The 20,998-nt window shown below is 37.3% G+C and overlaps 1 protein-coding gene across 3 annotated transcripts in view; it reads right to left on the bottom strand.

Moving 5' to 3' along the window:
- dlgap3 (discs, large (Drosophila) homolog-associated protein 3) overlaps positions 1-20,998 on the bottom strand; it is a 160,121-nt gene that overhangs the window by 91,069 nt on the left and 48,054 nt on the right. For all 3 annotated transcript variants that reach the window (XM_026930020.3, XM_053228335.1, XM_026930021.3), the window contains exon 2: positions 407-507. The gene's annotated coding sequence lies outside the window, so the exon portion shown is untranslated. The remainder of the gene's footprint in view (positions 1-406; positions 508-20,998) is intronic.

Here is a 20,998-nt window from a genome sequence, read left to right as displayed (position 1 = left end):
ATTCTTGTCCAGTTGCTATATTCATGGCTAGAAATGAAAATTCCTATGTTTATGTGGTTGAAGTGGCACAAAATGTGCCAGCTCCGTGTGGATTTAAGATTTCACTTTGGTCCACAGCGACTCCAGTATGAATGCCGTCAGGAAGCTTCCTTCTCTTAGCACAGGTACAAGCTCATCAAGTGAACATCAAGTGAAGATGTGTTATTATTCCTACTGATATTCCAACATATTTATTCTATTCTCAATTTTTCCCCCAGCTGTTTTTCCAACCTCCACGGCTATGACTGGCTAGTACTTTTCACAAGCAGTTCACCAGTTGGTCAATTTAAAAAAAATCATTCACCATGGCAACCACAACAAAAGAGTAGAACATGAGAAGCATTGGAGATGACGTATTTTTCCTCACCCAGGTAACGGTGCTCCTTTGCAGTTCATCAAAATATCACAGATGCCCTGGGTTTATGTCCCTCTTTTGGTAACAGGAACCCTACTTTGAGAACAGGAACCCTAAAAATGCACACAAGAGGATAGAAAATGTTGGTTATTTCAACTACTAAATATCAAAATCTATACATGAAATCTAACAATATATCTTCAAAAATATCTATCTGCAAAAAGTTATTGTGCTATACTGTGTACCACTGCTTTTTTAAGAGAATAAGAGGAGCTGATCGGATGGATATTGCAGCAGCACATCTAATGAGACCTCTTGATAATGCATTCATTCAAATCCAACCACTTTTTGCCATTACATCACTTTTTGCCTGGTTACCACCTGCACCAGTGGTGATCAGAATCAGCAGCACTGTGATTTTATCCCTTATTTTTGTACTTGCATTAAAAAGTCAATAAATCTTACAGAAAATAACCCACTAGAAAACCTAGATCAAATAACTAGATCCATATTGAAATCTTTATTATTCTGAAATTTATATATAATGTATTGAAGTGGAGGACATATAATTACATTTCTATATTGACTTTCTCAAAACATGCCAGTGCAGTAAGTCCTGCAATCCTGCACCACTAACCACTTCATATCAGGATGACTGAACAGAATATTAAAATAAGATGGTGCTGATAGTGCATGGGCTGAATTGTAATGTAGTTGACTTTCTCCCTCCACAAATACCACAGAAATACCAAACATACAACACACACACACACATACACACACACACACACACACACACTTTTATTGTGGCATGAACTGCACTGTCCCCAGGTTTTAATAAAGCGGCCCACCTGTGCTGAATACTAACCAGAGAGAGAGAGAGAGAGAGAGAGAGAGAGAGAGAGAGAGAGAGAGAGAGAGAGAGGACTGGTTGTGACAAACAATTCAAATATGACAATATCAATTCTCTTTAAGCTGTATAAAACTATTTTATTATTTATCCATGTTTATCTGTAGCTTATGTGAGATTACAACATGTAAGAATTGCTGATGTGTAAGCAGAATAACATATTGGTATTCTATAGCCACAAACTCTTCCTTCTAAAAAAGGAGCCACATCTTTAAAAGAACAAATTATACACATTTAGATCTTAATTTACAAATACTGTACATTTAACTAAAGAATTCATGAATGTGCACTACACAAATATGTGTGTTACATAAATGATCTTTTGACACCTACACTTAAACTTCCATTCGGAGTGAGTTTTGAGTAAATGGGTTTTTTGTTCTTTTCTCAGTGCAGGATTGAAAATTTTCTCTGTGGTAATTGCCCATGTACTACAGACTCAGTAGATAGAGATTAGGTTGAAAAACGTAGGAGTGTTCCTTTAATGTTCATCCATACGAGCCTTTCTCCCTTCCCATCTGCACTCCAGTGTCCCAATCCTCATTAACCAGGGTTCAATCAGTATATCCGAGAGAAGGAGGCTTGTGTGAGCAGCTGAACTCTTTTAAGTGTACTGTAGCAGAGGCTAGTGAGGCATAAGCTCACTCCCGCTCCACCCCCAAACACACACACACACTTGTTTTATTATCCTTGTATTCCACTGACATAATTATTAATGTAGCTAATTAATGCTACACCAAAATCTAACCCTAACGTTAACCTTTCACCACCTCCGTTTTTTTAATTAAAAAAAAAATATTTTAAATGAAAGCTGCAATTTTCGTTTTAACTTAATAGCCGTTTTATCAAATATCACTCAGAATTTGTTGCAACGTTAAAAGCTAAAAGTGTCTGCCGAATTAATAAATGTAAATTTAAGTGGAGTTGCATAAATCTTAAGTAGCGTTACAGTTAATGGAACAGTTCTGTTTGTATTTACTTTTCCATCTTAGGAAATTATGCATTTGTCTTCATGACTTAAATTAGGTTTTGACACCAAGTGAAGTGAGCAGGTTATTTTAGAAGTAATTAGATGTATAAGGATTACTTGGGAACACTGCTTTTTTTATTGAATCCAAATTGCAGCCTTTTGTGAGAAAGATCTCTCCTAAAGAACCTGCAGCGAGACAGGAGAGGGACAAGATGGAATGCCACATGCTGCTTCCTGAAATCCGAGAGGCTGCGTGACAACGAAAGGAGAGAAGAATTAGAATCGAGCGAATATAGAATAAGAGCAAAAGCGTGTGAATCAGATGACGGAAGAGAAGGGAGAAAAAAAGCATCACTCCGACGTGACTGCTGTAATGATGGCTGGCGGCAGTTCTGTCATACGTCTTGTGCTGAAAAGACAATTAATGATCACGTGCTGTCTCATTAGGGAAGAACAGGCTTTGACCCAGTTCTGAAATTACATGAGTGATATTTCCTCCAAAAAACAAGAGGCGATTTCCAGTTACAAAAGTACGGAATGTGAATCCAGACTGGCCAAAAGCTACTCAGAGTTTAAGGGGTTAACAAATCGGTCTAAACTGCTAAAGATGTCATTGCTGCGACTGATTTATAGATAAGACTTTAGAAAATTAGTTGAACATGTTCATGTGAAATCTACTGTATATATCAATTTCAGTTTCTAAGTAGCCGGTGTTACTAAGCAGACTTGCCAGCACCTTCACACACTCCCACACTACTCCTATATTGAACACTATTCAGGTCATTAACCTTGTAGATTGTTTCTCCTGCAAAATGGAAAAAGTGCCACAGGCAGACATGCAAAATGTCCAGTTGATAGCAAAGGTTTGTTAAGTTTGTTGAGTTAATACTCCACTTCTACTTTATTCTTTTCTTTCCTTTTCTTTTCTCTCTAGATGTATAAGAATTTCCACCTCAATATTAAGTTTTCAATTTGAAGTTCATCCACCCCAGTCTCACCCCACACTTCTTATATGTCTCATAGCATTGGGCCATGAATAGCCGTCTGTCTGTCTGTCTGTCTGTCTGTATGTCAGAATCGCTGTCAGTACAGTTTTTTTATTCTGTTCTCTGTCATATTTGGGGTGGGAAGGAGACAACTCCTGAAGGTTTCTTTTTTTCTTTTCCTTTCCCTTTTTCCACTTTACTTCCTCCTCTCTCTTCTGGAGTGGGTAGGACTTTGGTCGCATTTGGTCCTGGGTTCAGGACGGCTTCAGCACTACCAGTAAAGTAACACTTTTCACTACATTTCACAATACTATTCTAGTATTTTCACTATTATATATCAAAGGTTAAGTAAACCAGATTCTGAAAAAGAAAAGAATATGTTTTTTTTTAAATCCCCAATAGGGGTGGTGGTTGGGCCAAGGATACATGCCAGGGATTAAAAAAAAAGCCTGAGGACACTGAGGAGCTTAGAATGGCATTCAAACTGCACTGTAGATTGACAGATACAGTCCAAGTCATTGCTTTTTCCCATAAGAAGCCATCCTAGATGCTGCTTTTTCCTTTTGTATTCTGTTTTCTGTATTCTGTATGAAACCGACCATGTAACCGTGGAGCTGAATGGCATTCAATACTCCTAAATAGGCCTTAGTTAACTTTCCTATTTATTGTACAAGAAATCAAAATTAATTAAATAAATAAATAAACTGCCATATTATATAGTTTGCATGAATTCAGACTGATATACTGTTGGAGATGACACTGTAATCCCAAGGTAAAAACATGGCTGATTTGCAATAAGAATAAGAATAAGAACCACAAAAAATAAACTTCATTGTTTACCAGTAATGACGGAGTACGGTACAGGGTACGCCGTATCAGCAAATGAAGCTGGACAAATTAATCCACCATCATGGACCCATAGGCAAATGAGTCTGGTTTCAGAACTCAGACCCACACCATGGTAGTACCAAAAGGCACTCGCAGACCATAGCAATACATATTTTTTTTACCTTTTACATTATTCATATTCACAATTTTTTTTTAAAGAAAATTGTGGTTACATAGTTATTCTTGTTTTTGGCTTCAAATGTATTGAAATTGGCTTGTATTTGTGTGTACAGCACTCAGAATGTGCTAACACGACATTGCTGGCATCTTATTGCTAGGAAAATGTACAGAAATAAATCACTCCATGGCTCTTGTAAAAAGCCTCTGTTAGCTACAATATTCTTTCCCGAAGTAAAGTACAAAGAGAAGAAGAAGAAGAAGATATTAAGACATACAGTACACAAGAATAAAGACAGGTATGTGGCTGAGGAAATTACACCAAAAGAAAGTCTTTTTTTTTACACCAAAAAAGAGACAGTATTACAGCACTACTGATTCTGTGTTAGAGAGATAAAAGATTCGGTGAATGCGACACAGAGATTGCTTTATCCAGAAAGTAAAACGTTTCTATACCATAAATCTCTGAAGCATGTCTTAGATCTGTCATGACTGGCTGTAACTGAGGCAGAGTATGCAGCTGTAAATCAGTTTACCACCTCAGAACAGGAATCACAGCGAGTTGAGCGAAACTAGTTAGCTGTAATTTGTTGTTGCACAGAAATGTACAACTTACTGATAGAACACAGTTCTGTCTAGGTTTATCAGCATCTTGTCGGCCTCAACTTTACACCTGAGTCATGCTATTTATTTACCTTGTTTGCATGCCAGCTTTGGCTCTTTTTCCATGTACACATTGATTCAGCACTTGAAAAGATGTTTAATATGCCTCCTGGATTAATTTCTGCAAATCTGGTAGCCATATAACCAGTATAGAAATATGATTTGTTTGTGGATGTGGTGAAAGATGCTTACAGTTGTCTTGTGTCTTGTGGTCTTCAAAGCCATACGCTGTCTCCTGTCATTTCTCATTTGGAGGCTTAAAGGTGCGCTCAAATTTGTCCTGTATTTGCTCTTAATGTAGACTTTGATGAAGTTCCAATCAATGAGAACTTAGTCTCTGAGCATTGGCCTCTGACCCAAAACCTCATGCGATTATTAATTAGGACTGATCACAGAGGATAGGGCTGTTGACAGTAGACTGTAGGGATGGCTCGATATCACAATTTTGACTTCGGTACGATACTAGGATCTAATACCTCGGTATTGATACTAAATCGATACCATAGGTGACAAATAACCAGCCTCAAAATATAAGTGAATTGAAAACAATATTATTAAACACACTGCTTGAAACTCTGTATGAACAATTGTGCAAAGAAAATGTAAAAAAAAAAAAAAAAAAAAAAAAAAAAAAAAAACTACATGGAACATAGGTCAAATTTTGATTTTGGAAGAAAAAAAACTGAAGAGATGAAATTAAAATAGGATTATCTCTTCATATCTTTTCAGTCTTTATCAAATAGTGCAAAGAAAATGTATCAGAATCAGGTTCATCCATGCCGTCAAAATGATTCATTTTTTTGTTTGTCTGTTGATCACAGAGTACAAAGTAGAAGAGGAAAACTAGGATGCTGGGTGTATTCAAAGCGCCGCCATTACTGTTTACAATGTGTGGAATGGTGCGCTGTGATTGGTTGAGCGGATAGATCGCATTCTGCAGAAAAGGGAGACTGGCGTTTGTCGCGGTTTGGAAAGACAGAGAGAAAACATGACAGAATAACACAGCGGATATCGCATTCTGCGTCAAATTAAAAATTGACTTTCCAATACCAACCAGATACAATACTGATTTTGGCGGGAATTCAATTTTTTTTAAAAATGGCGTTTATCGCGCTTTGGAACCAAACTCTTCATTTATACTCTCTCTCTCTCTCTCTCTCTCTTTCTCTCACTCACTCACTCAGCTGCTTCCCTTTAGAGGTCGTCACAGCAGTAATATGCCCTTCATCACTATTACTGATACTAAAAATAATATTAAGGATCTCTTTAAAAGTCTAAATTAAATCAGTTGAAAGAGACACTCACCTGTCGATCTTTTAACTCCTTGAACTAATCAGGATGAGCGAATGACAAATGTTTGCTAAGAGTTGATGTGTTGCCTCCAGGGGCAGCACAATGCTTACAGCAGCGCTTGCAGACTGCTGAATTAAGGTCGGTTAGTTCACCTTTTTCATCACTTTTGTAGACAAAGTAATGCCATATTTCACTTCTACCGCTTTCTTTATTTATTCATTTCAGACGTGTAGAGTGAGTTTCACTTGTTTGATCCATTGTCGTTTTCACGCTTGCCGGTTTTGCGTCAGTTTGGGTAACACTGGTGAATTTCGGAACAGCAGCGAATCAAATACCGAGCTGAGCAAAATTATGATATCGTACCGTTTGAAATATAACATATACCGGTATTTTTCCAGTACCGGTATACCGCACATCACTAGTAGAGTGCAACAAGGCGGAAAATACTCTAAACTTCAGTTGTCTCCAAATGGAAAATGTTAAAGCGATCAACACCCCCGAGGGCTTCAAAGCTTGGAGTGTCTCTTTGGGATACTGCCTTAACATACAGCCAGCGTTTCTGTGGGAAAGAGAAGCAGGGTGTCCTCCCAATAAAGTTGTTTGGATGCCAACTCTGGAATGGGATCGTAGAACCCTTATGAAAATGTAGGTTTTTATCCCAGGACTCTTATTCACAATATACTTATGCTGAATATCCTTTCAACACAATTGGTACTGTTTGACTTTACTCCTTTGCAGCTTTATATTGTAATGATTTAATCCCACTATCCCTTTCCCCTTTTTGAATCTGGTTCCTCTCAACCTTTCTTTCTCATTTCATCTTCCTTGTCGCCTCTGGCTTGCTCATTAGGGATCTAAAGCTGTATCCGGAGTTCTGTAAAGCTGCTTTGTTGCAATGTCTATTGTTAAAAGTGCTATACAAATAAAAATTGAATTGGGTTGGATTGAATATGTATGGGTTACTCTGTAGGCAAATATCAAAGACTAGAACTTGATGTGAGCAGCTACTGGAAGCCATAGAAGTGTATTAAAGAGGGCTATCCCTTTGCTCTGGGAGGCTGATTGAAGGCTAGACGCTCTTTTGAAGTTTGGATCATTTGCAGTGGTTTAACAGGACAAGCTGGCCTGTCAGCAGAGAGGCAAATTCGTTGAGCTGGGAGATAATGAGTGCTTAGATGAGGAGTTAAGTCATGTTCTCTGACAGGTACGGTCTGATTTTCCTGATGTTACAAAGAACAATTTCACAAGATATGGATCACTACGCTGTTGGCCGGAAATAGTGGTTGGTCATTAGTTATTTTATACCACAAGGCTCTTTGTGGTAATAATGACTATGAGCCGTTCTTGATGGTGACTACATTGACTGCAAGGACTGACTTGACAAGATGACAAGATGGAGATGGTGATCCTTCATGCAGACTGCAAAGTCTGTGAGGCATGATGAGAAGTGCGAAGACCGAAGTGTTCTCAGGAGACATCATCAACATAGCAGCGGTGTTGATAGAATGTTAAATCATGCTTACAAAAAATTTAGCACTTAAAAATGCACCCATCGTGCACAACAGTAGCCTTTTTACCTGCTCAAATATGCTAATTATCCAATCAGCCAATCATGTGGCAGCAGTGCAATGCATAAAATCATGCAGTTAAAAGGTCAAGAGCTTCAGTTAATGTTTACATCAAACCTCAGATTGGGGAAAATGTGATCTCAATGACCATGGCGTGGTTGTTGATGCCAGATTGGCTGGCTTGAGTATTTCAGAAACTGATGATCTCCTGTGATTTTCACACACAACAGTGTTTAGAGTTTACACAGATGGTGCAAAAAAAAAAAAAAAAATCCAATGAGTGGCAGCTCTGTGGGCTACAGTAACTCTAAGAACCACTCTTTACAACTGTGTTGAACAGAAAAATATCTCTGAACATAAAAATGTGGACCCTTGAGGTGGATAGGCTACAAAAGCAGAAGACCACATCTGGTCCCACTCCTGTCAGTCAAGAGCAGGAATTTGAGGCTACAGTGGGCACAGGTTTACTGAAACTGGACTGCTGAAGATTGGAAAACTCTCACCTGGTTCAGGTAAAATGTTCCTATTAAATTGTATATTGTTGCATTCACACATTCCCGCAGTACAGGCACAGTGTAAGGACAGACAGTGCAGATAGAGAATGTGAAGTGAGAGACACGGAAAAAGGAACAGATAGGAGTTCTAGATCCCAGAGCGGTCATTTTTAATGGAGCACAGCTGCTACCTTTCTCCTCAAATAACACAGCCACACATTCACACACAAACACACACACCTACACATACATGCAAATTAGCTAAAAATGAGATTATATTGCTTGCTAAGTGCTCTTCATTTTAAATGCACTTGACCTTCAGGAAAGAAAAATGAGTGTTACAATCCCACTATAAAATGTCTTTTCAGATAACCACACACATACTTCTACCAAGGAATAGCACACACATACAGGACCAACCAGAGGGAACAACCAGAATAAACTCATCATCAGAATATGAATCCTGCTGATCAACAATAAAAGGCTTTCTCTTTTTAACATTTTATATTGATAGATGAACCAGAGACAGAATGGGGACAAGAACCATGGGAGCTGGCACAGGCAGAGGGTTGACGTCTGCTGTTGTGGCCACATATGCAAACAGCACATAGATCCACAACCCTGACAAACCCTTCATTATATGGACAAAAACACACACACACAAAAAATGCAGTATATGTATTACATACACGCACGATCCACTTTATTAGGAATGCCTGTACATCTGCACATTCATGCAATTATCCAATCAACCAGTCATGTGACAACAGCACGAGGCATAAACTCATGCAGATACACCTCAGTTAATGTTCACATCAAACATCAGAATGTGGAAAAAATGTAATCTTGGTGACTTTTACCATAGCATAGATTTTTTTTTTAATTACACCAGTGCCATGATGCTATCAACACAATTAGACAAAACATATCTGATACCTTGGAGACTGGCCAGAATGTTCACAGAACACAAAAAATGAGGCTTGTCAGCACGATCATTTGTATATTGCAATAATGTTTAACCAACAATAAATTGACATATTATTGAGTCACATCCATCAAAGTTGCAGGAAGCTATCACAAATTGCTATGATTCATCCAAGACAAGGCATCTTAGACTCCTGCTGGTTTTCAGAAACAGAACATTCGCGTGCACTTTTAATATTCACACACACACACACACACACACACACACACACACACACACACACACACACACGTCACCATCATTATGTAGACACAGAGTTTTCTTAAAAACACCACCTGGCAGTGTATTACTTCAAAAAAAATCAGAGTTAACTAAAGTATAGGCTCTTATATTCAGTTAGATTAAAATACAATGCAATACATCCCAGTCTCTATGGACAAAGTTTGCATTCTTTTTCATCATCCACCTTATCCTCTCACTGAATCATTGATGTCTTTAGTAGACACAGCAGGAGCTAGAAATACCTATATGCTAATGACCCACACATGGCCAGAACAAATCTTCAAATGCCTAGGCTGATTCTTACAGAATGCTAGTTTTCACCTGACCTAAGGTTCCTCAAGGTTTTATATATATATATATATATATATATATATAGTTCATGGCTTAATTTTCTATAGAGGCTCTACTTTTCTTTTCTGAAAGGGATAAACCAAAAGATGTTTCAGAGTGGTAAAATTAATCTTGTTTTCCCTAAGAGTGCACTGTATCCTGTGGTGATTTTTATAAACTTATATATCTTTTTCATGATGTGAACTATATCTGTTCAAATGTGGTTTTATGCTCGCATGAGAAGAAGCACCAGTTCTCAAGGACATGTGTGTGTGTGTTAGTCTGCCAAGAGACTTGCTTTATACTCTTATCACATAGCAGAGATGTGAGCAATAGAGGAAGCTTCATTAGCAACACTTGAAGTTTTGAACTCCCTTTTCTCTGGTAGGTAGGTAAGAGAGAAAATAACTATTATGGGATGTGCAAAAAAGACTGTGACGATAAAGAATAACCTGTTTCATATGACAAACAAGAAGGAAGAACTATGTTAATCGAGTTTGTTTGTAACCAGTCATGTATTTTACTCTTTGTTCTCTATATTATGAATAATTCATTTATGTCTCCATATATATCCATGCGCAGTCCGAAGTCCCTTGTAGCACTCTGAGGTAAGGTACGGTTGGTAAGGTAAGAGCGGCTACCCGGGCTTGTGAGCAATTGCTGATTGAATAAAATATTTACTTGAGCACATTCAAGTGTTTGGTAGTGATTTCTCATTTTACAGGTGAATTTCCACCACAATCCTTATAATTCTGTATACCTGAAGATTACCGAGCAACGCCCATAGCTCTCTCAAGCAGTCTAATACATAGGTTGAGATCAGATTTCAAATGTGTTGAGATCAGATTTCAAACGTGTTGAATCTCTACCTCGCAGATGGAGTAAAACGCTAAGCACACACTATCAGTCTTCAGCCCACACGCAACCTTTCCATCGCTGGCTATCTAAGACTTATTTATTGTTCTTGTTATACATAGTCCAAGCTTGACTTTTTGAATTTCTAAGCCACGAACACACATTACTCACCCAATTAGACAAATTCTCTGCTCATTCTCATCCCCCTCTGTCTCTCTGCATATTAATGTCGCTCATTAGATGGCAGAGGTTTTGCGGGTTATGTTTTGTCTTAGAGTCTGGACTGACATGGACAGGAACTAGAATCATTAATGGATGATCTAATGATAACAACATGTCCTGCTGGGGTACTGGTTTGAATTGTGGGATAATGAGATTCGTAGAAAAGCGTCATAGAGTGAAGTTATTAGTAGAGCCATTGCATTAGATGGCGGGTGAAACTGTAATGGTTTTCGTTTAGGCCATGTCAATTTTGCATCACAGTAAAAGAGATCAGAGCCTTTGAAACTGGAGCGAATCAATTTTAACTGCATGTTTGAGAGACTACGCGCAGACCGAGGAAGAGAGCAAAAGGGGAAAGATGAAGAAAGGGATAGCATGCAAATGTTTATTGTTTTTTAATTATGAGAGGTTTTGGACCTTGGCCTACAGAACACCACTGACATAATGCATGTCATCAAGCAAGACTATTAGGGAAGGCAGAGAGACAGGGACCACCTATAGCACACTGACATCACATCCATTTTCATTCCTCTCCATAATTATGTTTTACCCTCTCAACACTCTGGCAGCACAAATCCCGCCATTTATTCATCTCTGAACGTTTACTTCCATTTTCCATCATCCATTAAAAATGATCTGTGCTCCTGACCCCTGAGCTTCTCTCGAAATTACCTCTTTTCTTGCTCAAACTTCATCATGCTCTCTCTTGCTTTTTCCCTCATTCCATCTCTCTCTCTTCTCTTGCTTTCCACTGAATACTGTCACTCATTTCCTGAGTAATCAAAGACAGAACACATGGGGAATTACAGCCAACTCACTTAGTGTGTGGGTTACAAACAGAGTCCACGTGCACTGTGGCATCTAACCATACATTTAGAGACACATTTTACCTACTTATTATAGTGTGATGAACTGACTGATGATTGGTCATTAAGCTGCAGGTGTTAGCTGATATGATAAACAGAGATGTCAGTAGCTGTTATTTCTGTTGCCAAGCGATTTGGATGTTGACGAACAGCCAGGAATGCTACCGTAATAATCCCAAAAGAGCAGAACCAGAGCAACTGGAGGACGAATCCATATGGCGTATAACTGGAGTTGCCATTTCCAACGTTTTCCCTGGGCCACTTTTGACTTGCTGTCACATGGGTGGGCATTTTGCATACAGTACTGATTAAATATATTTTTCTGCAAGTCTCAGGTTTATTATTTTAGTAAATGCATAGGTATACTAACTGTGTATTTGGTAGGGATGGAACTGAATACATTATTTGGAATGAACAGATAATGTTTTCTAAATAGTTACAGTTTTTCCCCTCAGTTTGTGTTACCTTTGTTCCCTCTAAGAGGACAAGTGGACCCAAAACATGCTAGAAAAATGCCTCCAATAGCATCTTTTAATTTGTCAACTGACTGTACATGCTATATTCAGCAAGCTACAGTATGTACAATTACTATCTGAGACTTATAATGAGATCGATTTTCTCACCAAAAATGGAATATCTTGAAGAAAAAAAATCTTTTTGAAAACTACACGAGTTTCCATTCTGACTAAGATTGAGACAGCCTTGAGATAAGAAGAGAGTGTTCAGTCAGTAAATGCTCACCCAGACCCGTCAACAAGCAATGTACAATTGCTTTGAATTAGTTTATGAAGGATCTTTTTCTCCACCAAAAATTGATCAGCATGAACAAGCTCTCTGTTTGAAAATCGTTGAATTCTTTTAACAGAGATATATCACTAGCAATCAGCCTGATCTCTGATGCATCAAGCCATTTTTGCTCACGTATTCCTCTCTCTGTCAGTTCTTTTCAAACCTTGTTAATAGTGCCTGTGCACACTGTCTCGTGTTTCTCACTCACATCTCTCTCTCTTTAGGCTGCCTTTAGGCGTGAGCGCAGAGACCATCTGCTCTCCACAGTCTGTTAGTTTCAGCCTGTTACAGTGCTGTATTTACTCTTCTTACTTCTGTGTACATGTCCTGTCACACTGTGCAACTCTTTCTCTCCTGCAAGTTCTGCCTTAGTTAGTGCAGCTTGATACCTCAGCAATCAGTACGGCTGACAGGCACTGTGGGATATTGCAGAGTCAAAAATTGGCCTGTTCTCTCTTCTTTTCATTATTCCTTCACTGGCACCCCTTTCGAATTCTTCAAATACCCTAAGAAAGTTAGAATGGCTCACTAGTATACAGTTTTATTGCCTATAATAGGCTGAATGACAGAAAAAAATAATTGTGCGTCTCTCTCTTCTTTCAGTCCTTTGATTCCTCTCACCTGGTACATTTACATATTTTCCTGTTTTATCTCTTTTATAATTTCTGTTTGGCAGGGAAGTGTGCATTATTTCTTAGTTTGGGTCAAATTGATTCTAATAATAATAATATAATTACAGTTCAAAATCCAAACTCCTGACTATATCTGTGCATTTAATGGTACTTAGGAATTCATGCTTTGACATGGAATGGTGAACACACAATAAGCTTGCCACTCAAATTGTTAATAGCAGGAAAAAAAGGTTGCTAGGAAACTGGTACACATTGATGTCAAGCTTAAGTTAACTAATGAATGAGGCTAGTGATTTAGATAGCTGGCAGGGTGACACTAAGGTTTTTACTCATTCATCTTCAGTAAGTGCTTTATCCTGGTCAGGATCACTGTGAATCCAGAGGTTATTCCAGGAAAATGTAATGTGGGAATACAACCCTTGATGTAACTCCAGTCCATCATAGGGCACCATGCATGCTAATTTGCTCACTCATTCACACACTCATTCACTCCTCCGTACACTTTAGCGTAGCCAGTACACCAATTGTCATGTTTTTGGGAGGTGGGAGGAAACCAGAGAACCTGGTATGAACAAACTAAATGTACAATGGCAGTATATGTTGGGAATATTAACATTTATTTACTTCGGATGTGCTGGTAAAGTATTAAGAAAAGATACACCCAAAAATATAGAGCAAACTGAACTTGCATATTCATTTGAATATTCAGAAATGCCAGTGTTGTGTCAAAAATCATGAATTCTTTTCGAGAAGCAGTGAATTCCACATTAGCTCAGCAAATTTTCTGGTAAAGACATTGAATACAATCCCATTTAAGATGTTGGAATATAATCATGACAACGAGCAGAATTTATGCTAGGTCCATACACTACACTGTTGCATTTACTATCATGCTGCTACACAAAATGCATAAAAATAGAATATGATTTACATATCACCTTCCAGGGAAATAGTCTCCTCTCTCTATCCTACTCCTGACAGAGATGACAGAGAAATATAACAAAAAAAATACTTTCTACTATATTTACTACCAAAATTAAATATCAGTGGAAATGTTGAATTATTGTTCATTAAAAAAAAAAAAAAAAAACATACAAATCAATACCCAATATTGATTAGATCCGGCACCAGAGATAGGATTATTGCTCTTCAATACATTTTATCATTTAATCTCTACTTGTCCTCACCTTTTATATTATTGACCAACAATTAATGTTTTACTTAAACTATTTATGTTAATGACACAGAATTATTTATATGCTACAATCCATTGAAATTACCATTGCAATAATAATAAATATAATAGTAGGCTGTGGACTAGAAAATTAGCTAAAAAAAAATGCATTTGCCATTTTCGATAAATTATTTTTGAGTAAGCAAAATAGTACCCTCGGTTTTGAAGATGCCAGTAAAGACTATTGTATATATAGTACACAATAAAGCTTGCTGAAGTGTCCCAATATCAGAAAATGAGACTTGATTGAAGAAATACCTCATTACAAACAAACAATTCATTATTATTATTATTATTGTTATTATTATCATTATTATTATTATTATTATTTTATATTGGGACACTTCACTAGGCATTTTCCCTTACATACACCACCATAAAAATGTATAAGCTAAATGTCAGACACAGCATGTTGCCATACTAATGACAACTACAGCTTGTGAATGTACTCATGTCTGAGCTTTGACAAATCCTTAAGGCTTTACTGATAGTTTCACTTTGTGAGATGTACAGTTTAATTAACAACTTTACTTCCTTTTGGTAACACTGTGGGTTGCACAGGTGCCCATTTAGATTAAGGTACCAATGGTTCACTCCTAAGACCTCTATTTATTTAATTACGAATTAGTAAAATAATTGTGAAACTGTACATTTAAAAAAATTACATGATTCTTCTTTAAGTAAAACAAAAAAATTACATTACTTACCATAAACATTAGGAATGACAGCCCATAAAAAATTGTCAGCATTAGATCATGGTTATTAAGCATTTTCTTTTATAGGCTAGGTAAGATTGAGGATATGAATCTTATCATAAACGACTACTACGCCATCCCTATCTATGCCTAACTATCTGCTTCCTAATCAGACAGGACGCACACACACAAGATAAAAGGAGAGGTTCCTGCCTTTAGCATTTCCCCTCCCCCACGACACAATGAGAGAATCGATCCATGTGAATTACGTGACGGGGTTGTGTAAGCCGAGCTCACTGAGCATCTGTCAATGAATAAGGCCACACTCATGTATCCCTATCAATCAAATTTGCAACCTAGATGAAACCAGAGTCTTACCAACATATATGCGCATGAAGATAAATAGGGCACATGTGGGTACGGTGACTCCCAGTTCTTAACAAACACTGAGTAAAGAATTCTCATCACACGTAGTGACAGTGACGTCCTGGTAAAGCGACTCATAGCCATGACCATAAGGTCAGAGGTTCAGGTCCCACCGTGATACATCAAAGACATAAGATTAGCTGTCACTGAGCTACAAATCCATACTGCAGCCCGTGAGTAATTGGACAGGAACAGTATTTATTTATTTTTTTTTGCTTTGGCTCTGCAATTTGGATTTGGATTTGTGTATGAGATTAAAATGTAGAATGTCACCTTCAAATTAAGAATCTATTGACACCGAATATACTCTACATCTATATCGGTGATAGATCTACATCTGTATTTGGTCAGCCATATAGGAATCACAGGGCTTTTTATACAGTATCCAGTTCAGTGTATAGATCAAACCACATAAATTATACCTTTACATAATGCATTATAGGTTTAATTTAAATGAAGAAAAATGTGTGAACATGTAATGTGTAAATGTGAATCAGAGGCGCAGATGTGCATCTTTATCAGCTCATTAGTCCTTCAGTTGACTAATAAGCACACTTGCGTACATGAAGCACCATGAGAACTGACTTCTTTTTTAGCATGCTTAGACATCATCACACATTACATAATTTCATATCAACTCCAAAACATTCTAGATGCAAATTTTCATTCAGCTTTTCAGCTTTGATTAGCTTCTTTTCAGAAATGATTTCAGTTTCATTATTCTTTCAGAATTTTGTTTATATAAAATAAGGATTTGTTGATTTGTTCAGGATAAACTTGGCTCACCTGTATTTAGCTTGTTATTGAATGTGACTTCAGTTAAATCTGACCTATTGGAGTTCTAAGTAGCTATAAATAGAGCTGATATAACTACAGGTAAGGTTGGAACACGGTTCAGATTGTTGCCTGTCCTATGACTTTAAAAAGTTTTATTAAAAACAGAGCACACTTTCATAACTGTCTTTTCTGCTGCAAACTTAGACAAAACCACCTCCACTCAGTTTAACTGAAAATTATTATTTACTTTCTTTTTACTTCTTTCCTCAGATCTTGGACTGGTCTTTCTTTTCTTGGACCTTCCTGAAATCTTGGATAGCCTACTGAATGCTTTCCTTTTATTCGCACACTATTGCAACATCTATATCAATTAGGGCAGTTTTCATGTAAATTAGGTGTATATGAGGTAAAATGCAGGCGTGTTCTATGCATATGACATGTAGATAAGGGAGTAGTGGACTGGAGCTTACGTCCACACAGCTGAAAGTAAACTCCGTTCAAATTACTGCTCGTTTTGTTGTCGTACAGGAGTTTCATGAATCAGAAGCAGATTCGTTTATACGTCATTCAATGCGTTCACATCTTCTTTCATTTCCAGAGCCATTGTATTTTATATGTTAATGACAATTTAGTAAACACTCACTGTCAACACAGCTAGTCACTGCTTTGCCTTTCAATATTCATTTGTCAATAACAGTAGCATTGACATTCAGCTATTAATGAATACATTTTAAAGATTCCATTCCTAATGATCTCTCTGTCTTTGGAATCTTTACATTTAGCTTGCACATGGGGTTGCTAACTATTTGGAGTGAGATTTGTAAACCTAAAATGTTGTTTAGCCTCATTTTAGTGAAATATGAAGATCAACGAAGTATCACTATCTGCAAAGCAAGCCATTATGAGGTGAAAAAATTAAGAAAACAAAAAAAATCAAAAGAACCAACTGGTGTAACCACAGAAGACACAAGATGTCAATACAATCAGTCATGAAGAAAAACTGTTGAACAGATCAAGGACACAACCTCAGAGTAAGAGACAAGAGTATAGAGCAGTAATTTGCAATCCACTTACTGGGGTTGTATTGTACAGACTTCTACAACAGAACTGTGTGAAGTTCTTATTGTTTCAATTCATTACACTAATGAACCAAATGGTAGTTCAGTGCAAAAGTGAATAGTGGAGATGATGCTATTAGGTTTTTACTGCAGCACAGGCTGCAAAGGAGAACTACCATGGTTCCCATTTTAACCCATGCAGTTCATTAGCTGATTGAAATAATAACCTCTTACAAAATCAATATCAAAAAGGAGCACATCCTCTCGTCATTTATCTCTCCGTCTTTTTCCTTTTTCAAGTGAATGACTCATTTTAAAAATAAATCTGCAATTTTCAAACTGGTATACTGTACAGGTAAACACCAGATATATTTACATAGTTTTAAGAATTTAAAACTATGTAAATTTAAGAATTTCTGTCAAGTTATGTGCCATCATTTTGTTCTTTAGCGCATCTTCGTCTAAGCTCTGTTAGTGCATTTTTTTAACCACATGCAAATTATTTAACCGCATGCAAATTATGGTTAAATAGATTTAGAAAAGAGAGAACACATGAGGCAAAAGCTCCATAAAATATAAGCTGGACAAACCACCTTTAAATGATAATTCAATAAGCGCTTAATGTACAGTTAATAACGTAGTGCAGGTGCAAGAAGGCTGCCAACGTGATATGATTGAAGAACAGCCATTATTTTATTAGAGAGAGAATATGTGTGTGTGTGAGCATGCATGACCACCATACACACACACACACACACACACACACATACACACAACTCAGAAACAGCATGGCATGCTGAGACTGAAATTCAATTATGGAATGAAAGGGGAAGAATGCCAAGCAAACTGCCAGGAGAATGATAGGCGTAGCTTTAATTCTCTCTCACTTTCTCACTTTCTTCATGCTTCACCTTGTTTCTGTCATTGTGTTGAATCAATTCACAGTGACAGCCAGGAAATTAGCTCAATTAAAGCGTAATTAAATAAATTTACAAAAATTCTCAAAACATGGCAACAAATATTACATTAAATTATTTTAATTGCTTGAAATGCTGAAATGCTTAAAAGGATCATATCATAGAAAACTGGATTTTTCTTAGAGTAAGTAAACATTGTTGAACTATGAATGTATGTACCAGGGGTATTCAAATAAAAAGTTTTTAGGTCCAGTTACATAAAATGATTTAGCAGTTACATGAAATGATTTAACATGGTTGTTTTGTTTCATAGTGGTGCGTCACATTGCAACTTTAACTAGTGCCACAGACTCAATAGACGAGACGTTCTGAATTTGAAGCAGACATAATAAACACATATGTCTCTGTCCATTCTGGTTTTGTTGTCAACTCGGTCGGTTCGCTAATCAGACCAATGAGGATGAAGTGAAAAATCTACAAAATCTGTGAAATCCCTCCCCTTTCTAAACTAATGTCTTTAGCCCTGTAGCTAGTCTCTGGACCAATGAGCTGTCTTCAGCTACATACTTTACATAAATTCATCTGACTGTTTCAATGAAAGATCTGCTGTTTTTTTTTTTTAATATGTTTATCATCTCTGCTGCAGTATTTAATCAAGTACTTGGTTTGGTTTGCTGATCTATACAATCCATATTGTCTTCAGCGACAGCCCATTTTGAATTCTTCCTGGTGGTAATAGTCATATAAACTTTTAAACGTGGCTGTAATACCATATGGATTACATTAAAGTATTATTACTACCTTTACTGAAGTCAGTAGCAGAGCTATTGGAGAAGATGATGTAAGGGTAAAAGGCCAAATGTATCTTTGCAAAGCCTTTTAAATTATTTTTTTTAGGCCAGACTGCATTTTGAACGAGGCAAACTGCAATGTCAAAATATTACTGCAGAATAATAGTCACGCGGAAATATACTGAACTCGACAGCAAGCCTGCGCCCCTAAGTAGTCATTCCATTCTGTATTATCTCTTAATGACTATTCAGTATGAACATTCAGAAAAAACTGTACTAAAATGTACCTCTAAACTGCTTGTCATATTTCAACCCTTACTATATACTTTTCTCTAAGGAAAGTGAATATAGTCTGTGATTTTTTTATTCTGTTATAGCTGAGGAAATCACAACCCACCATTAGCAAAGTTATGTTTCTTATAACGTCCTTAAAGTTTTTAGCCTGTTTGACTGGTCAATTGAATTACATTGGTTTAAACCAAACCTCAATAATTGTAAATAATGTCAACTTGGACCTATTGTGCTCTATCAGTAGAAACTTCTGGAATAAAATGCTCTATGGCTCCATTAAACAGCCAGAATATTATTGTACAAATTTAAATAATGAGCTTAATATTTAAATAGTTCATTAAAGAAATCTGTACAGGGATTTCTTGATCTAGGGATTTTTGTTTAGCTGCAAAACATTTGAGAAACCGTGATCTAGGGTATATCTCCTTCTGTCTCCAAACTGAGTATGACGAAAAAGAGGTGCTGTCGAGAGACAGAGACAGAAAAGAGAATATAAGCATGAAATGTTGCCTCTTACACTGAATATAACTCAATGTGGCTCTTCAGCATGTGTAATAATGAGAGTGAATAATATGACACAGTATGCCTCTCATCATAATATGAGGACCATTACATCTACAAGATCAAATATTCACCTATATGCACATAAAACATAGAGAAATAAAGTGACAGAATACTACATTTCCTTATAAGCTGGAAGACATCACAGGGTTTTAGTTGTATTTTGCAACCAAGAAGCTTGGATGATTCTAAAAGATGGTAAATTCAATGTTTCTACACTGCTGTAACCAATGCGAATGCAGCAGCTGCATCCAATAGTGTTAAAGCACATCAGCATTACTGATACTGTTCACTGTGGTGTGCACCACTGCAGGAGAGCAGCTCAGTAGCAGAAAGAAATCTGATAGAAATCTGATAGGCACATTTCAATTTTTCACTTTGTAATTGCTTGAGCCCCCATTCAGACTTAAATTCAGATGCTCCTGTTGCAACTGACTGAACGTTTCTCATAGAAGGAATGATGGGAGACAGGACAGGGGAAGCAGAGTAAATAGCAGAGGATGGGGTGGAAATGATTTACAATGCAAAGAAGCAGAGAAACCTCTGGAAAAGGTGATGGGGAAAAAGGGGGGAAAGTACGAATGTGATGAAGCAATAACTAGAAGCGTGAATGCACTGAGCGAGAAATGGAGGGAGATGATGAAACTGACACTGTACAGAGACAGAGAAAGATAAAGGTGAAGGACTAAGAGGGAAAAAGATGAGAATAGAGGGGAAGACGGAAAATAAGGAGATAAGAGGTAAAAGTAAAAAGAGAGAAAAAATATATGTATGAGTGTATTAGAGAATGAGAAGTGTGCTAGAGAAGCACAAGAGCTCAGATTTGTAGTATGTGTATATACAGTATGTGGATGTGTTTTGGTTTGTGTGTGTGTGTGTGTGTGTGTGTGTGTGTGTGTGTGTGTGTGTGTGTGTGTGTGTGTGTGTGTGTAAGTGAGTCAGTGTGTGTGAATGAATTAGTGCACTGCAGGCCAGTTCTTCCTCCTGAGCTCCCAGGATCAGTACAGTAAAGCTGGCTGAGCTCTCCTGCAGTCCTGGCTGAGCTAGTCATCTCAACCATCCAA

This window comes from Pangasianodon hypophthalmus, chromosome 23, assembly GCF_027358585.1.
Source record: "Pangasianodon hypophthalmus isolate fPanHyp1 chromosome 23, fPanHyp1.pri, whole genome shotgun sequence".
Taxonomy (NCBI): domain Eukaryota; kingdom Metazoa; phylum Chordata; class Actinopteri; order Siluriformes; family Pangasiidae; genus Pangasianodon; species Pangasianodon hypophthalmus.
Note: the sequence above shows the minus strand (reverse complement) of the source record. Positions and strands in the feature narration are given on the sequence as shown.